Source organism: Rattus norvegicus, chromosome 15 (genome assembly GCF_021556685.1).
Source record: "Rattus norvegicus strain SHRSP/BbbUtx chromosome 15, alternate assembly SHRSP_T2T, whole genome shotgun sequence".
NCBI classification, from domain to species: domain Eukaryota; kingdom Metazoa; phylum Chordata; class Mammalia; order Rodentia; family Muridae; genus Rattus; species Rattus norvegicus.
The window spans coordinates 93338459-93351263 of record NC_141548.1 but is presented as its reverse complement, the minus strand read 5'-3'; the positions used below and the strand labels follow the sequence as shown (position 1 = coordinate 93351263).

Below are 12805 nucleotides of genomic sequence, written 5' to 3'. Positions count from 1 at the left end.
CCCAGCTCTGAAAAAAAAAAAGAATGCAAACAAACAAGAGAACAGTAATTGTGAACCTAATGAAATTGAGTATCAAGACAGACAGCCCATTGAACAATATGGCTTGATTGTTTCTGTATTTAAATATTTAAGAACCCCCAGCCCATTGGCATAGAACCAGGCATGGACTGCAAGTCCCTTACTGTCTAGTTAAAAATGTAAATATTGCTAGCTTTTGATTTGTCTGGATTCATAAATATCTAGTCATACTTTAAGGGAGATGCTTAATAAACAGCAAGGGGGAATAGGAACATCCAGAAATAGAAGATAACTGAAGCCTAGCTTCTGCTGTGCTTGTGGAGCAGTTGACTTTAGAGCTGCTTGATTACCAGTGTATACATTTTTTGTGGAGAAGGCTCATGTGTACTTTCCACCATGGCACAGCTCCAGGCATGTTTCTACCCCGAGTACAAGGAATGCGCAGTGGATGGTGTTTCTTTCTTGATCCCTGCCATCTCGGAAGTTGCTAGCCTTAGTAACATTATCAATAAATTGCTGGAGACCAAAAATGAATTCCACAAACATGTCAAGTTTGATTTCCTTATCAAAGACTAGTTCCTTCGAATGCCCTTGGTCAAACACATAGAACTGGAGAGATTCCTGGGAAGAGTTTGTGGAACTACAACATATGAAAAAAATATACCACACCACAGCCGTAGCAATGCATTTCCATGATGACCGAATCAGCTCATTTAAAGGAGCAGAAGAATGGATCCTGATCTCGTCCTTGAAAGGGAAGTCAGTAATGACCATTGTGGGATATACAGCTGTTGTGAAAGCTGTGGCTTGGGTGAAAAAAGACATTTTGTCCTGCCTACTACTGACTGCCTCGATGGGTCAGACTTCCCTTCTGGGAGTAGAACGTAGAAAGAATAAAGATTTCTATGCACAGTTGCCGAGGGCATGCTGGGCGTGTAGATGCCATAGTAGTCAATATCTCGGGAACTAAGTTTTGTTTCGCAGTGGCTCTTGGGATAAGATGCTAACGATCTGGTCTACAGTGCCTACAGATGAAGAAAATAAAATGGAAGAACCTAGAAATTGACCAAGAAAGAAGCAAAAAACAGAAAAATTGGGACTAACAAGAATACCACAGACACAATTTCCTCTGTGCTTTGGTCAGATGTTGAAGAAGTCTGAGGTGCATCTTGGGATCACACAATTAGTGTGGGATATTGAGTCTGGAGGCCTTAAGTGGACTCTGACAGGAAATAAAGTGTTTAACTGTGTTTCCTATTTTCTCCTTGGTAAATGGCATCTGGAAGCATAGACAAGGCATATTAGACTCTTGGATCCCTGCACTAAAGATGGTTCTTTGGTGTCACTGTACCTCACCTCATATACAGGCTGAGTAACATGAGTGAAGTGGTCTCCTAACTATGAACAGCAACTTGAAAGACCCCCGAAGTGGGGAGACCCTCACTCAAGTCACGGATGATGAAACCCCCAAAGAACTCACAAGAGACTGATCTTGATGCAATCAACAAGAGGTTTATTGATAGGGACAACAGAAACCAGGTCACTGGGTTCCCAGGCAGGGGTAGAGGAGTTCAACCTCAAATGGTTGGAAGAAGGGGTATTTAAAGGAAAAACCATATCGAATCACAAGGAAGAACCTCCTGTTTCTCATGATTGTTCTTTAAGATTTTAATCTAACTTTATGGTTAACCAGTTCCTGCTATTATGGACAGCTGCAATTATGGTCAGCTGCTCTTATGGTTAGCCAGTTTCTGGAACAAAGTGGTTGAACCAGCTGGTGCAATTACTCTTTCTGTGATCAGCTAGTTTCTAGAACAATCAGTTCCAGGGTCTGCTTTTGTCTTCAACTTTTGTCTAGGGGGCAATTTTAAACTTTTTCCTTTCACAGCTGATCTCAGGCTCTTTAGATAACATTGTGAAGTTGTGGGATACAAGAAGTTGTAAGGCTCCTCTCTGCTATATAGCTACTCATGAAGATATAATTTTAAGTGTGGACTGCACAAACACAGGGCTACTTCTGAGTTGGGGAGCAGACAATAAATTATATGTATACATATATTCCTACACCCCTTCCCATGTAGGGGCTTGAGAATGAATGACTGATAAGAGAAAAATTAACATTAGAATAGAAGTCAGCAAATGTGTTTTATTGGGAAAGAGGTTCTGTCTATATATTGAGAGCTTAAAAGACAAAGACTATGGGTTCCTTCAAAGGATCTTTATCCCATTCTAAGATAAAGATCCAATCTTAGTAAGAGAAGCTTCCACATGAAAGGCATGTCTTATTGAAGGAAGGAAGAGACACAGAAAGACAGAGAAAGATGATACACCAGACCTGGGAATAGCTAAACAAGTGGTTGAAAAAGGACAGATTGTTCATCAGACTGGAGATTGGAAACTCTTGATACTAAATTGGATGTTTGTTAAAGGACACAGATTATAACGATTGCAGTTACAAAGGATCATCACAACAATTTTCATAAGGACATTCAGACTGCTAAATTTATGAAATTGATAATTGTTTTTGTTTTAATATTTAGCCTATATTTGATTTTTAGCTTAAACAGAAAAAAGGGAGATATAAAGGAATTTTAATCTAGCAACATTCTCTGGCCAGGGATCACATCCAAAGAGCTTCTAGGTCTGTATGATCACACTGGAATGATACAACTTTCATCACTCTGGCTGAAATACAGACATACTTTTAGTAAACACCTTCAATCCCAAACAGTGAGTGTAAGGTTAGTTAGTACAAGAAAGCAGCCATTTTTTAACGTAACATCTAACTGAGAGAAATACCAAATGACAAATCAGAGAAATATTTTACAAAATAAGTCAGATATAGAACTCTTTGAAGAACAGCAGAGGAGGCAGTTTTTCTAGGACAGTTTAACAGAGGATGGGCACAGGTAAAGACAGAATGAACCAGAGAATGAATGAGAAGGAGCCAAAAGATTTGAACAGAGTGCCAGAGTTATTTTGAAGCCAATCAGAGCAATTCAGTTAAAAGACAAGAGAAGCCAGTTCGAATCAGTCAGCATGGAGAGGCATTTTGAGTCAGGACAGATGATTTGGAGCAACCAGCCAGAGTTCAGAAAGAGCTAGAAAGTATGAGTTTATTTATCACAAAGCTTCTGAAACAGCAATTACATATGATGAGTAAATGCACTTTTATAGAGACTTACATATAAAAAGGCAAGACAGAGCCCTAAAAGACAAACTCCTATGAACTTGAACCTCCAAAATCAGTCCTGTCTTCTAAGTCTTTCAGATTCTCCACACTAGCTCCACCAATAAAAAGGCAACATTTTATCTAACACATAGTATTACATCACAGAAAAGGTTAATGAAAACCAGTGTTCACAATATCTGCAGTATGTTTAGTCCTAGAAGTATAAGGTGTCATTTCCCCTAAGGATTACAAATTTGTTTTATTAGATTTTGAATTTTAAATTTATTCAAATATTTGAAACCCTTTACCGAAAATTTTTATTGAGTCTTAATTTGTTGTCACAAAAAATTAGAAAGTCACAAGTTTTTCAAGAATTGGGTGCTAACTGTGATTCTCATTTTCTTTTTTTCTTTTCTTTTGGATATTATTATGGCTACTTAATTTTTCACTTTCCCTTTCTTGCCAAAATTCATTTATTTTATGAGTAAAGAAAAATTTATCCTTTGAATTCTTTATATTTATACAAAGCATATTATTTTATCTATACATTAACTACCTCTCTCCAATCCCCTGAGTGATCTGCTCTCAATATCTCTTCCAACTTTGTGTCCTCTTTGCAGTTTTATTTTTGTGAATCAACTCATCCATCTGTTTTTCAGTTCTTTTGCATGTGGGTCTGTGGCTGTCCACTGGGCCATGAGCAAATTTCTATGCATAACCTTGGAGAAGATTCACTCTCCTTCAGAGTTTTCAAATGACACTAGCACCTCTGATAAGGTGTTTAATTAAGAAACTCATAACCTGCCAAATAGCTGAGGATAAGTTACTCGGAATACTCAGCTATAATTGTGCAATCTATATTTACCTCTAACCACCCTTAGTTACAGTAATTACTCAAAAGTGCAAGAAAAAACGAGGTAAGGGTGAAGGTTATAGAGAAGGGCTTTAAAATGTTAATTTTTATGAAGTTTTATTTTATTTAACTTTGTGTGTGTGGCAAGGTATGTGCACATGAGTTCAGATACACGACTATCAGGCCATAGGTATGGTATCTAACTAAAGCTGGAGTTTGATGCAGTTGTGAAACACCACTTGTGTGTTCTCAGAACTGAACTCATCTTCTATACTATTACATATGTTATTACAATAATGACAACTTTGCAGAAATATACACATCCATACGTTACTACATTAATTGTATGATATATATGTAATCCATATACTACATTTTATATAATTCATATGTATTATAATAACAAAGATGAGGAGGCTAGGAATTTCAGGGGAATTGTAGGATGAAAAGAGCTGCAGAAAAGTTAGAAATATTTTAATAAATGTAAGTGAATTTTTATGTAAAACTAAGTGAAATTTTTAAAATAATTTAAAAGTTTGAGGTAAGTTTTGAGAATTATTTTTATTGCATAAGATTATTCAAGTCTATATCATGAGTATTGTGGTTCAATAAGTGGTAATTTTTCCTGCTTAATTTTATGCCCATCAAACTTTGTACTATGTTATTGTCCAAAAAGCAGAACATGAAGCAACAGAAAATACATTGCTATATGCACTGTGGCATCTAAAATAGAACTGCCAGTTGATCCTAATCTCATAATGATAAGATTTACAGAATCATTAAAAAGTCTTGGTTCTTTTTTTTTTTTTGGTTCTTTTTTAAAAAGTCTTAAAATTATTCACATCACAGTTCATGAGGAAACACATAGTAGATTTGAGTGAGAAATCTCTTCAAAACATGGAAAGACATAAAACACATGGAGCAGAAGACTAAAGTAAGTGCATAGTTACATCCTTTTAGTTTCAGACACAGTGCAAAAAAAAATCCCCCAGTTTTCCGATTCTTTTTCTCAATATCCTAAGTGTTACATATTTACATTCTTTTGGCTATTGTGTAGCAGAAGAAATGAAGAGTTTATCAGGTATTTCCATAATACATTTTAGGGAAACACGATGCCTGTTTTATACATATTACAATGCTAAGTACAATCCCAGCTGCTTTTAGTTTATGGTACTACATTAACATAAACTGTACAGGGCCTCTTGCACCAGTTGAGGTTTTCATTGTTTTGCTTCTAGGAGGATGTGTCCTGGGAGTTTGAAGATGGCCGGCATCTTAATGGATGTTCCCCTTCACCCTTTCAGAGTAAGCAGTCAAAGGGAAAGCTCTGAGATCTTTTCCTTCTTGGAACACTAATCCCTCCAAGGAAACTATGGTCTCAGAATATCATCTATAACTCCTTTTCTAAAAGTCTCCACTTCCTGACACCATTATATTCATACCTATCATTTCAACACATGAATTTTACAATGGCCCAAACTTTCAATCTATAACACCTAAATGCACTCATCTGTCTACCGGGATGTAGTTATAGGAATTCACTTGAGGAACTGAGCATCAGGGGCTCAAACTGACAGGTAAAATGAGAGTTTAAATTCTTTTTCTTGTAGGAGTGTGTTCTAGCTACATTTCCTGTTGCTGTGATAAAGCATCTTAGAGAAAGCAATTTAAGAGTAAAGAGGGTTATTTTACCTCATGCCCAGTGTTCTATTCTGTCAAAGTAGAGACGTGATGGCAGCAAGATTTTGAAGCCAATGGACACATTATACTCTCAATTAGGATCCAGAGTTACAGATGACAGTTGTTGCTAAGTTTGTTTTATTTTATGCAGTCTGAGACACCATGCCATAAAAAATGACACCTACATTCCAAGTTCAATTTCTCTTTCATTCACCGTATTCTAGGTAATCTCTTTTAATATCACCAGAGGAGGATAATAGATAATATCTCATTATGAAGCCCTGAGGCTGACTCTTCCCTCCCCACAGGAGATTCATTACCCTGTCAAGTTGGTGTTCAATATTATCAATTCAAAGTCTATTCTTTAAAAAATAACAATCACAGATACTAAATTGTTAGAAAATGGGTGGTTCTTTGCTAAAATTGATGGACAACTCTACTTTTCATTCCATCTACTGCTTACTCAAGAGAACCACTGGATGGACATGCAAAACATGGGCTTTTGGAGAATGTTTAAGATCTAAATTGTAGCATCAAGTAAGATAGCAAAATGTGTTTGTCTCATGTTTATCTGGATTCTCAGGAAGTTCTCTAATACTTTCAACAATGTCAGAAAGAAAATGAGAAGCCCACATCACAATCATCCTTACAATTACTGAAACATGTAATGTTCTCCTGTCCAACAACAGAAAAAAATCTAACTCTGAATAATGAAAATATTCTGAATGTTACTGAATTGAGAAGCCAAAGGTAAAATCCACGAGCAAAACCATCTGTTCATAAAGAGATACCAAGGCAGATGCACAGGTCAGTAGTCTACAAGAGATATGTAAACATATAGACCCTAATTCTTACTGTACTTTCACTGATTGCATACCTTTCTGAAACTATGAAACTCATGGTATTATTTGTGATAGAATCTTTACTTCAGATTTTAGCATGCTCTCCCTAGTATTCAAAACATGAAGATTCGCATATTCTTTGTTTCACAAATAGTGCTCAGGAGTTCAAGGACACATCAACAGCTGTCAAGATCATGATTTAGCATCCTTTGCAAAATAATGCTTCCCAAACAGGAAATGACATGCTCAATTTACTTCTAGTCAATGACACATAAAATGACACTATTAGGCATCTATTCAAGATAATTACGTTTTACTTTTATTTTCATTCCTATGTTCTTGCATTATTCCCTCCATCGATGTATTGCTCACTTCTTTGTGGCAAATCAACAAATGTCTTCATTTTGAAAGCAATAGAATTTATCTGGCTTAGATTCAATATTCTCACTGACATATTAAGTGAAAGGTGTTTTCCTTCTACCCTTCCTTTTTTTTTCTTTAATTACTTTGTTCATATTGCAAGGGGGGACAATACTAACTGTAAAAAAGCTAAAAATATTCAGCAGGTGAGAACATTCCTGACCATGTGTTTTAAAGCGCAATGCTATTAATGTGTATATCTTGAATTTCTATTCTCGTTTCATTTAGCTAGAGACTTTAGGTTTATGATGAAAACATGCTATCTCTCCTACACGTTAACTTTACATGAAATGCAACTGAATTATATGTAATACTAAGTAAGGAAATGCGATTTAAATAAACTAAGGATTATCTAGAATGAAAAGACACTTCTTCCAAATACATGGGATATGATTACTTTTATTTAAAAAAGTCAGATGATAAATATTTCAGCATTGTAGGACATCAGGCTTTTGTCACAGACATACAATGAGTGTATCCAAGAAGCAGAAAAGAAGATATTGACAATGAATAAAGAAACCAGTGCCACTGTAATCCAATAATACTTTGATTTTATAAGAGGCACCTTTCTGTGTTTAGATCTTGAGATGCTTTGCCAATCTCTGCCTTGGAGGATGCGATTCAAAATTATGGAAGAATCTTGGATGTCAGAATGACCTTTCAAAGTAGAATTGCCTCTCCTGACGTACAATTCAGTGCTAGCAGGAGCTTGAGAAAGAAAATCCATCGTTTATATTCTCATACATACTCTACTCTGGAGTCTTTGCTTTTAACATTTTAGGTTACCCTGATCTTATACCTGTCCTGTTAATGCATATACAAATCATTCAAGGCTATATTTTACAAATTTTATTCAATGCAAATTTTTTATTTTCTCTCAAACTATTTGTTGCTCTACATCTTTTTCTGTTTAGCAATTCTTTAGTTTAGTGTTTTATTTAAATTATTGCATTTCATTCACACAAGCTTTAAATTAACCAACATAAGCCATGTCCCACAGAATCTTTGTTCTCTGCAAAAACAAGGGTTTTTTTAACCATTGAACCACTCCTCCAACCCATGCAATTTCTTGCTTAAAATATTTAATTTATTTAGGGGAATTTTAGAAGTGCTGTAGAATATGGTTTCTCATAAACATGGAAATTGCCTTGCCTTGCCCACTATAGTAACAACTAAGCAAAAGTCATTTACTGACTATTTAATTAAAGATTATATAACTGAAGAAATGTATTTTGATTTTATAAAAGTTTAATTTGCACAAAGCATATAGGATGGAGGACTTAATGTCATAACTTTAAGTTCTCAGAATAATAAAATAGTAGCCATAGGATCTACTGAAGAAATATGGACAGTAGTCAATTTTCTATGGCTCTAGGAAGACATTTTGGTTGCAGAATACTATCTCTTACCCTAAAGAATTATAGAAATTACGTGAATGGTTGCTACTGCTTTCTGTTAGTTAAGAAAACAAGTATATGAATCTTAAGCTCAAGTTTACTGTTCAAATTTGAAAATTATCAAAAATAGTTTTTAAGAAAGCAGCATTTCTCCCCTCGCGTTGCCCCCACCACCTGCTGCAGCACTCAGGAGAACCGGCCTGGTCCTCATCTGGGCAACACAGTTGGTCCTGGATTTGACGGCTGAAGGTGATCCATGTCCAAAGGCATGAGTGTGAGAGAGCTGGGCCTGCTTCATGTCTACTGTGATGGCTACAGTGAAGAAGAGAGTCCTTCCCCAGTCTTTTTTTTCCTTCTGTTGCCACCAGAGCCAGACAAGAGAGATGATTCTGAGAGGTTCATAAAAGCAGGAAAGTTAGTTGTCACTGACCATCACTGGCTGCAGCACTTGGGAAAGCAGGCCCTGTTTGTCACTGGGGCAGCACAGCACCCAGATGGCATGGGCAGATGAGCCCAAGAGACAACCCTCTGTCTTTTCTGCTGGGCAGTGAACCAGAAGGAGAGATGCCCTCTTCTATTCTCTTGTCTTTTAACCATCTATGGCAGGCAGGGAAACTTGCCATATACCTTACCTTTATAACACTCAGAGAGTGGGTCCTGCACCTCACCTGGGCAGAAGGGTAGAACTCTCCCTGGATTGATGGTAATGTTGGTGTGCAATGGTCTGAGAACAGAAGAGCCAGTGGACTGATCATCTCAGATGCCTCTCAAGTCAGATCCAAGGCTTTGAATCGAATCACCCCAACATCTATTCTATCAATGATTTAATGCATGAAGGGGCTGGTTCTACAGATCCAAATCTATGATATAGGGCAAAAACAGAATATCTAAAAGGATGCCCAGTGAGGTTCCAGTACTGAGAGACTAAAGGAAGTCAAAGTCCTCATACCAGATTATTGAGTCATTGTACTAAACATTTGCAAGCAAAGAAGTGTAGACAAATGGCTATGTTTTACGGAATGCTGTGAAACACTACAGCTTCCACAATGAGCTTTTTCTCCCTTGGGGAAGAAGTTTACCTAAGTGGAGAATGAGTATGAGGGGAAGGAGAAATGTGTAGAATTGGAGGCTCATGGTGTGAAAGTCACAAAGAACCAATAAAAAGTTTTTAAAAGGAAAATATTGTTTCAATATATTTAATAATTTTTAAATTGGCAATAGCATTACAGCAGTATATAATATGAAATAGTTGTTTAACTTGTTTTAATAGTACCGCAAATATTGTTCATATTAACTTTACTCAACAGAATTAGTTATATGTTGTCTAAGTTCATATAAAAAGGCCATCCAGAGTCTGCCCCACCTGGGGATCCATCCCATACACAGCCACCAAACCCAGACAATATTGCTGATGCCAAGAAGTATTTGCTGACAGAACCCTGGTATGGAGGTCTCCTGAGAGACTGTCAGAGCCTTACCAATACAGATGTGAATACTTGTAGGCAACCATCAGACTAAGCACAAATATTCTAATGGAGGCGCTAGAGAAAGGACCAAAGGAGCTGATGGTGTTTGCAACCCCATAGGAAGAATAATATCAACCAACCAGACACCCCCAGAGCTCCCAGGTACTAAAAGATTTCATCACCCACCAACCAAAGACTATACATGGAGGAACTCATGGCATCAGCCGCATATGTAGCAGAGGATGGCCTTGTCTGGCAGCAATTGGACGGTAAGCCTATGGTCCTGTGAGGGCTTGACGCTCTAGCATAGGGGAAAGCTAGGGTGGTGGGGAGCACCCTTGTGGAGGCGAGGGAGGAGGGTGGAATGGGGAGTTCTTAGAGGGGAAACCGGAAAGGGGGATGATGTTTAAAATATAAGTAAACAAAATGACCAATAAAAATTATGAAAAAAGAAAAATTTTAGACATGTTATTGTTTGTTTTGCTCATTTTAAAATTGTATTCCTGTGGACAATGTATCACTGCACTGTTCTCTGTAGTGAACCCACTACTAAAATTTCCCCCAGATGTTCCCAACATAAAAAAATAACTAAAGGTATATTTACTAGCTGCTTTGTGATTGAGTTATTTATAATCTGAATATATTAGCATGTGATTCAACCAGGAATTTAATGCAGAAAATGTATTAGCTTGCTTTCTTGAGCACAGACGATCCTTATGCTCCTGTAAAAGTGGACTACTTCCTACATTGTAAAAGTAAGACACTCTCCCCCACCACCACCCTGAAACATAGAGTAATGACATCCAGGGAGAGTACTATTGCACCTACATTGTCTTCTGTGTTTCCTACAGGACATGACTTGTCTTGGAATATCAGAGGACTTGGTAAAAGGCAATCAAATAGCCAGTCCCTTAAATAGTTACCTCAGCAGGATAATAATGTGATTATGAGAATGTATGACAAGTAGAGAAACCGTGCCATTTTTATAGTTCTTTCTGATACCAATAACTGGTACAAAGAAACTGTATTTGTTGGAAAGTAGTGAATATGACAAATAAATAGAGGAAAATGGGAAAAAAATGAGGTAAGCATGCTGTGCTTGCACCTGCTCATGTCTTGCAAAATCAACTGTCACACTTTAAAGATTAATATTAAATCACTCAACACTGTAACAAGACAAATACGGAGCTTATGGTTCGAAAATATTACATGATATTTTTTTTGGTTCTTTTTTTCGGAGCTGGGGACCGAACCCAGGGCCTTGCGCTTCCTAGGTAAGCGCTCTACCACTGAGCTAAATCCCCAGCCCCTACATGATATTTTTATATCATTCAAAAGCACACAAAGTGGAGGAATGTTATTACATAGAGTTACTCCATAGAATTATTTTACACTAGTAAACAAGCTTTGTAGAAAACAGAAGATATTAAGCTAGTATTTTCTAACAAGCATTTACACAATCCTTATGATGTAATAGGGAAAGCATGCTATAATTATGTGCCAATTCAGTAATGTTACATATTCTAGAATTGTAGGATACCTTCATAAAGTTTAAGAAACCTATTAATTTTGTTATTCCAAATAATAAATATAATACAAAAACACCCCCAATGATTTATAAAATGTAATTTAACATTTCAAGGCTGTTAAGTGACTATTTGAAGAAACAAATTTCCACTCCAAAAATATTATTAGAAATTATAATTTTATTTAAATTTATAATTAGTTAATACTGGTGATTTCTTTTACCTCGGATAAGAATTAAAAAAATAGGGAGATAAACATCCAAATATTATGAACAAAATTGGAGACCTAGGAACCCTTTGTCCTCAATAGAATGCTTCAACCAAATCCTTCCCCCATGGGCCCAGGGACCACAGCAGAAGAAGAAATGAAGGACACTAAGGAGAGAAGGCATCCATCTAAATCATGATCAGGGGCATTCATGTAAACTCGGGGACTGAGACTATAAGCACAGGGCACGCCCAGGTCTTCAACAGGTGCTCTGTGTGTATCAAATTTTTTCTGTTTTGTCTGATTTATGGGATTCCTGAGAGTGCTAATAAAAGGGTCTTTGAGTCTTGTGCTCCCTTTCTGGGTTCTTGCCCTTCTCTTGGTTTGTTCCAGCCAGCTTCCATGTGAGAGCTTTTATTTTATCATAGCATATGATATCATAGTGCATGGTATCATATATTGTGTCATATATCATAGCACATATCACACTGTATTTTATCCCTTAAACGGCAATTTGTTTCCTAGTGAAACATGGTTGGGAAGGAAGTGATTTCAGATGGGAGGGGCCGTAGAAGGACCTAGGAAGGAGTAGAGCAAGGGGGGAAAGTAATCAGCATATATTATGTGTAAAAAAGAATCTAATTTCAACGCATATCTACAAATACGTGTAAGACAAACATTTCAAAAAAAGGATGATGAAACACACTAATAAACATGACTTTTGGTGTTATGCATTCAGTGATATACATTTTAAGAATTAGTTTTTTAAACCTTTCTATTATTTTTACTTATTCACTTTATATCCCACTCACAAACCCCTCCCAGTCATCTCCACCCACAATCCTTCCCCTGTCCTCCTCCCTTTTTCCTCTGAGCAGATGGGGTACTCCTGTGAATTGCCCACCTAAGCACATCAAGTCTCTGTAAGACAAGGTGCTTCCTCTACCATTGAAACCAAACATGTCAGCCTAGCTAAAACATATCCTACCTACAGGAAAAAAAAATTCTTGGAGAGCCCCTGCCAAAGTCGGCTGGACCCACATGAAGACTAAGCTGCTACATATGTGCGAGGAGACCTACATCCAGCCTCTGTGTGCGCTTTGGTTGGTTTGTCCATCTCTGAGAGAGCCACAGGTCCTGGTTATTTGGCTCTGTTGTTCGTATGAAGTTCCTATTACCTGTCACTCAATCATCCTTCCTCTTCTCCCGTAAGGGTCCCAGCT

General features: G+C 37.1%; 1 pseudogene; it reads left to right on the top strand.

The window, feature by feature from the left end:
* The first annotated feature begins 414 nt into the window (after nt 1–414).
* Nucleotides 415–2107, top strand: Wdr12-ps2 (WD repeat domain 12, pseudogene 2; annotated as a pseudogene).
* The last annotated feature ends 10698 nt before the right edge of the window (nt 2108–12805 follow it).